Source organism: Siphateles boraxobius, unplaced genomic scaffold, assembly GCF_051911475.1.
Source record: "Siphateles boraxobius isolate OS27281-9 unplaced genomic scaffold, OSU_SipBor_1 227, whole genome shotgun sequence".
NCBI lineage: Eukaryota > Metazoa > Chordata > Actinopteri > Cypriniformes > Leuciscidae > Siphateles > Siphateles boraxobius.
The window spans coordinates 25,001-32,500 of record NW_027508841.1 but is presented as its reverse complement, the minus strand read 5'-3'; the positions used below and the strand labels follow the sequence as shown (position 1 = coordinate 32,500).

General features: G+C 45.3%; 1 protein-coding gene across 4 annotated transcripts in view; it reads left to right on the top strand.

Annotated features, from left to right (window-relative positions):
* The window catches only part of zeb2b (zinc finger E-box binding homeobox 2b), a 70,677-nt gene that overhangs the window by 40,984 nt on the left and 22,193 nt on the right, over window positions 1-7,500 (top strand). Inside the window, exon 1 of one of the 4 annotated variants that reach the window (XM_077240387.1) lies at window positions 250-362. The exons of the other annotated variants lie outside the window; for them this stretch is intronic. The gene's annotated coding sequence lies outside the window, so the exon portion shown is untranslated. Of the gene's footprint in view, window positions 1-249; window positions 363-7,500 lie in introns of those variants that run through there. 4 annotated transcript variants of the gene reach the window in all.

Here is a 7,500-nt window from a genome sequence, read left to right as displayed (position 1 = left end):
TTAAGATGGCTATCTAGCTATGAAATTGCCTAACACTCGTTTTATTCAGACCAAAATCACACAATTACGACTTCTAGACTTGTATGCAGGAACTCGGCAGGAGGACTTGAAGTCAGCATGAACCTTGTTAACCAGTTAAAATGGCAGACACGATATCACAGTGGAATTCTGGGAGGCAGCGCTCCTCATGTGTGTTTCCTGCGTTGGCGTTGGTGAGAGGTTAGGTCACATTTTCTCGTGTGTTTTCAGAAGGAATGAAGCGTCGGGTGCTCGGCCCAGTGGAGGGAAACAGTTTCTCAGGGCGAGAGATGATTAACCGTTATCTCAGCACGGATTTGACGTGCACAGCTCCGCTGACTCAGGTAGAGTCTACCGACGCTGCACGGGAAATGAAATTTCTCCCCGTCCCACCAGGACAGAGTATAATCCTCTCAACACAACCAGATTAGCACTGCCGCTAATTGGCGACAGCTTCCTCTCTCTGTCAACCTGTTTACCGCATGTGCTTGTGCAGGTGTGTGTGCGCGCTCGCGCGTCTGATTTATTTTCAGGCCATTGGAGGATAAAGCCACACTGGTGTAGTGCTTAAAGAAGCTGCGTTCTTATTTACTCTCATATTCAGGTCTTGTAAAGGTGTGTAAATAGATGTTGTTGAATCTAATGACTCTACTGAAAGGAGAGAGACATTTTGAACATCTTATCCTGTGAAAAAAACATCTTGGCTCCGGCAGAACAGAGATATTCCGGAGCTCCAAACATCCCTGATGAGCAGCAGACAGTGTGTGTTTTACTCGGCGGGGAGGTGCAGGGTTTTTTTTCCCACATGAGACGCTAGTAAAACTCTTGCTTTTGTGCGTCTAATGGTCCATTGGCACCTTGAGTTCTGTAAGAAGCCAATTTGTAGCGGTGACAGAGCTAGCGCGTGTGCGGTTAGTGCGAGGCTACCTAACCGCCTCGGTTCAAGCTGTAAAAGGCTGATTAGTTTCTTTCTGCCTTGCCGCAGCTGAGTTCCTGTCACCCACACGGCTTTCATCCTCTCACACCTTACACATACACCAGCACTGATAAGAGCCGCAGTAACAAACAAGCTCACACACACACACACACACACACACACACACACACACACACACACACACACACACACACACACACACACACACATAAACCAAAAAAGAAACAAGCCCGTCATAAATAAAAGCTTTCAGTAGCAGCGGCCCTTTCTGTGTGTTCTCTCACCTCACAGCTTTATCCTGCTTTTCTCCGGGTCCTCAGGTGGATGTCCCTCTCTGTCCTTTAGCCGGTTATTATGTTTGTCAGTAGACAGTCTTTAATAAAGATGAGCTTGTGGGAGGCCTGTGATACTGACAGAACACTGTCCTCCTGAAAATAACAAAACAGCCAAAGAAGTCCAAAAAAATGCCGTAGACATTCTGTTTCAGGTTATGTGCTTCCCAGAATTTCCTTTATTTACTGGAGATGGATGGATTCACAATCTGCATATATATATATATATATATATATATATATATATATTAACTCAGATATAGTAATAGAGAAACTTCACTCCTGAATCGCTTGCAGGAAATTCCTTTATGCATTTCCTCAGCTCTAATTACCTGTTTTGCGTTTGTTAATGTTGAAAGCTGGAGCGTATAGTTTGGATAAAAAGGCCTCATATCTACTGCTGAAAGAGAAGAGGTTTCATTATCAGCTCTGCGCTTAAAAGTCTCCGGTACTTGGAAGTTCAGGAAAGCTGGAGAATATGAAAGGCTTTTGTTAAACATCTGCATCGTCCAGGTTTCCTGTGACCCAGTGAAACCCCCAGCCCTGACCCAATCACTCCCGTCTTGCTCTCTCCCTCTCTCTGTCTATCTTTCTTTGACACTGAAAAGTAAACCCTGCTGTCGTTTGATTCTATGCCGAGATGGTGACAGGAAGCAGGAGGGGAAAACAAAAGACCTTTAGGGTGAGGGATGGAGGGAGAATTATCAGGTTGGTGATGGAAAGTGCCAGTTTGCCCGACTGTTAGTAGTCCAAAACAGTTTTTCTTAGCTCTAGCTCAATCTGCTCCCCCCTCCATGAAGACACAGTCTCGCGTCCTTCAGCGGGCAGAGGGTGGGGTAATTAAAGCTTTCATTATTGTGTTGCTTATCTCTCTGGAAGGAGAAACGTGAAAATCCCCAAACAAAGAAAAGCGTGTATAAGATGATTATGGTGCGGTCTAAGCGCAGAAATATCGAGAGAAAAAATGGTTCCTTGCACTTTCTTAAAGCGGGAGGAGTGTGTTTATGGAGTTTGTTGGAGGATTAGATCCCTGTTGGCTTAGTTTGGAGAAAGAAAAAAGTTAGCAGTTTGGATTTTAGCTGGACTTCCATCTTGAAACTCACTAAATGTTGGAGCCCTTTTTCCTTCCAGCTTGACCGGCTTTAATTGAGAAAACGTGTACGTTTTAAGCATCTTCCAAATGCATAAGTCACTGTCTCAGACTTAAATGAATTCTGAATTTAAATTAAAACAAATTCTTCAGAACAAACATACCACCATTCTGGGGTATAATGGATAATAAACAACAGCATCGGGAGGCGCAGTTCATTGTTAGTGAATTCCCCCATCTGCCTTTTCAGGGTTAACAGAACCTTGGAATTTTTTGTTGTAGCAAATTTCTGCAAGTTTATACAGAGCAAATAATGAAAGCTGTGGTTGACAAAGACTTCCGGTCTGCAGGGAATTCAGTTCAGACAGGAAGTGCATGGATCGGCCAAGGAGAGGGAAACCTCTGACCCGGAGACCCGTCAGCTGTCTGGGAGAACACACGGATGGCTCGCAGGCATAGACACTGCCCCAGTGTGTGTGTGTGTGTTTGTGTGTCTGTGTGTGGAACTGCTGAGAGAGCGGGAGTCCATAATCACAATAACGTGTTTAACGTGTAAACTAGCGAGAGACGGATTATAGCTGTCCGTGGGAACTGCGAGGAGGCGACGATTCAACTGTTCACCTTTTCCCTCCACATCCGTCCTCATAATGACCTGTCTATTCTTCCGCTGTCTTTCCCTACCTCAGGCACCTTGCCTCCATTTCTTCATTGCATTTCCCAATTAGGCTTGTACTCATTGTTAGTTTATTAGCAATGGCAGGGGCTCCACAAATGTGTTTGCTGATATTCACTTGTTAATGACCAAATTCAAACCCTATTGAACGGATACGCAGCTGTGAGAGGCCGCTAATAATAGCCTCTCTGAGACAAAAGATGAAGGAAATGGCATTACAGGGGCGTAACAATAGAACTCCATTGGTACTCTAATGGCACGGCCTTTCATTTAGAAATTGTTTCCTTTTTAAATTCTTTGAGCTGCCTTGCATAAATCCCTGCGCTCAGCGGAGGCATTTCAGCAGGTCAGGAGCGTGCACGTGGGAGCGCATTTGTGCACGCTCGCTCTGAAAGGTATTTCCACCTGGGGAAAGCCCTCCCCGCGCATATATATCCTCGCATTAGCAGGGTTTTAACGAGGCAGGTACTGTTCATTAGGGCAGAGGTAAGGGGGTAGGAAAAGTGAGAAGAACAAACAAGTCGAGGCATTTGTTCGCAGTGTAATCTACACATCAATTATCCTGCTGAGCTAATTAGCACCTAGCCATACCCCTGGTACCTGCACTCTCACAAGAAACAGCTTTCATGCCTGTGATCAAAAGAGAGCGGCTTGGAGGGAAACGCTCGGAGAACTGAGCCGGAGAGGTGGACAGGACATCAAAACTTCCAGTTTTACCCACTCAACTGTGTTGTGCAACTCTCTGCGGCCCGGCTGTACACCTAAAGAGAACAGGGAATGCTCCGTTTCGTAAGGAACACGCTTGCATTGGGGTGCACCGCTGGCAGAAAGACGAGAGCTTTGATGCTACCTTTTCCTTACCCTCACAAAAAAGTACCACAGCTGAACATTACTGTATTTATGCAGTAGGTAGGGTCTTTTTAAAGTCGAGACACGGAAGTAGCGACAGATCTTTTCTTCCATATTGTGATGTGAGACACATGCCTTAGGTGTGAGAGACCCGGGTTCGAATCCACTGTGAGACACCAATGTGTCCCTGAGCAAGACACTTAACCCCTAGTGGCTCCAGAGGCGTGCGACCTCTGACACATATAGCAATTGTAAGTCGCTTTGGATAAAAGCGTCAGCTAAATGAATAGATGTAAATGAATCTATAACATGCATTTAGAAACCAGATTCATTTTAATTTCATGCTGACTTTATACATGCATATACTGTTTGTTTCTGTAATATTTCCCTGCTGAAGGGAACAGCATTCATGTTGTGTTTTGTATGCTGGTGATCAAAGATTTTGTGTGACTATTCATATCAGGAAATTTAAAACGAAATCCTTGTTCCTTGATCTGACTGCAGTTTTACAAATATTTTTCAGCTCTAAACGCACTACATATTACGTAGTGTGGGTCATTGTCTCAGCGTTCAGCATACAAGAGCATCTTTGTTATGCTAACGGCTCCGCTCCGCAGTAAAGGTGCAGTGTGCTGTTGTGTTTAAGCAGCCCAGCTGAAGATTAGGCTTAGGAGAGGCGCGTTTAGCATAAGAAAGCTTGGCGGGGGGTCCGCCAGCGTGCCGCGGGGCTGTCTGTCTCAGGTCGTTATTTGGGTTGAGCTGCGCATGGCTGTTGTGTGACAGAGCGTGGGGCGATCGCAGCATCCCTCTCTAATTAAACACATCGCTGTGTTTCTCAAGACGGCAGTGAAAAGGCAGGTGAGAGAACAGGCGGCAAAGCAAATGTATTTCCGAGTGTTTACGTCATGTATTAGTAATGTGCGGGGACGTTTACCAAGTCGAACTCATTCCCAGAGCTAATCGATGACTATCAAGTGTGGTTGGCAAATGGTTTGCGGTGAATGTGAGTAATGTGTTTAAACCGAGTTTAAACTGCCGGTGTTTGTCAGCGAGCAAGGGTTAATTGGGCTGTGTAACTGTGTCAGGTGCGTGTGGGGCATCGGTGGCCCCGTCGGGCTCTTGGGGGCCCCTGTTGTCACCAGGGCCTCATTTGCTGATTGGAGAACGGAGGTAACAGGATGAAAAGGGTCTGTTTCCTGCAGCTTGTTTGATACCTGGTGGGGAGCTTTTCAGGTGACAAAGACCCGGAGCGGTCGGGGGGGAACAGATGTGTTCTACCCTCTCATTAGCATCTGAATGAGCCGCTCAGATTGGGCTGTCCGGGGGGTTCCACCTCTCACCTGGATAGTCCTGCTCTGATCTTTATACCATCTGAGGACCTCTGCCCCCCCCCCCAACTCCATCCACACATCCACCCCCCCCCCCCCCCCCCCTCCCCTCCCGCCTGACCCCCAGCTGGGCGCTGGCAGAGTTTTATGACAGTAATCGACCTGAGCACAGATGCTTTTCCCAAAACCTGCCCTCCAACGGATTCCACCCTCTCTTTGTGCCCGGAACGCATCGGGAAAATTCGGCCCCACAATGAATGCGACCCCCCCGTGACCCCCTCGCAGGGGCCTGGAAGACGTCCAAGAGCCTGTTTTCACCCCCCGCCTGTGCGCTTTATTATTTTATTAATTTTCCATTCATACAGGCAGAAAGCCCTTCGTATTTTACAGCATCAGGTTGATAAACGGCATTTTCCTTTTCTTCACTTCTGACAGACCCAGAGAAACAAAAAAAATGATTGCTCTTTCTTTGATTCTGTGATTGCTCTTTCTTTGATGTTTCAGTACAATTATTTCAGCAGAAATAAAAATAGACCCAAATGAATGAGGATTGCAGCTCTGATCATTTGATCTTAGTTGAATTTAATGAGAATTTCTACATTTTTCTACTGCAGATCATAGAAAATGTGAGACTCTTGAGGTAGCAGATGCAACAATACTATTGTCTCCGCTTGCTCTCCGTTAGTTCTCATTGCCGGAGAAACACTTGACTTTTCTTTCCAATGGGGAAGAATGTTTAGTGTGAAAGTGTGACGATGTTCTTTAGAAATGACCCGCTGTGTATTCCTCTCCGATGTAAACACAACAGTTTAATTTAAACATCTTTGATTTGGAGAAACTGCTGATTTGCAGGTGGACTCTCAGATAAAGGCTTGTTCTGCGCTGGACTCAGGAATGCGGCACAACCTTGAGCGTCTCGAAGCGCTGTTCTCAGCGTCTGCTTATCTCCTGTCCGCCTGATAGTTTAGCACTGCGGAGTAAGAAGGGAAATATATATGCGTGTAAAGACTCACTGTGTTTACTTTGCTCAGCAGACGTTCCGGCTCTTATTGTGAATGATTCATCAGTGGACATTATTCCAAAGAAAAGAAAACACACCTTACCTTTGTCTGCCATATGCTCATTCTTTATTTATATCAAAGCAAATCACAGTCAAATGATCCCGTTGCTGAGTATAATGACATTTCAGATTGTGTTTAGCCATTATTACTCCAAACACAGTAATCTGCTCTGACAGAGCTGTGTATTATTGAAGCGCTCCTATTAATCTTGCACAAGGTGAAATACGTTTTCAAAAGCAGATCAGGGAAATACTCTATGAAGATGTATAACTGTTTTAACCAACTGTGGTCAAATTAATTTTGCATTTGAATGTGCATGTATTTTTTATTTATTTTTATAGATATCTATTTTATTAAGCTAGACCATATGGCTCTTTAACTGCTGTGAATATCTCTCTGTGAGCTTGTTGTTCAAATGCATCAGTTCTCAAGTGTGTCATGAGTCTGTAGTCACAGTCACAGATCAGAATTCTCACAAGTTTTTTGTCCACACGAATTTTCTGGAATATTTTGTCAGGGGAAAGTTACACAACACATGTCCTTATGTAGATGGTGTGTGTGTGTGTGTGTGTGTGTGTGTGTGTGTGTGTGTTGCAGAGCAGATCAAATGCCTCACTCTTATTAAATAGTTTGTCTGGTTGATAACACTGCGCTGACAACCGCACCCACTCAAGCCAACAACACGACATACTGCGCCCGTCAGCGCATTCCACTACCTGAGCGAGTGTGTGTGAGTGTGTGTGTGTGTGTTTGTAAGTGTGTGTGTGTGTGTGTAAGTGTGTGTGTGTGTGTGTGTGTGTGTGAGAGAGACTCATGCATCTGTGTGAGTGTGAATGTGTGTGTGTGTGTGTGTGTGTGTGTGTGTGTGTGTGTGTGTGTGTGTGTGTGTGTGTGTGTGTGTGTGTGTGTAAGTGTGTGTGTGTGTGTGTGTGTGTGTGTGTGTGTGTGAGAGAGAGACTCATGCATCTGTGTGTGTGTGTGTGTGTGTGTGTGTGTGTGTGTGTGTGTGTGTGTGTGTGTGTGTGTGTGTGTGTGTATGAAAGTTTTAACAGCGCTCGGAGATCCGCACTAAAGCGATCACAGCTGAGGACTTTTTGGAGTTGCATCAATATTTGATGAGAAACCTGGTTGAAAAGAGTCGAGGAGCGTTTCCACATTTGCTCGTTCCTCATCCTGTTCATTGAGAGAACGGCCCCATCTGAACACATTTAG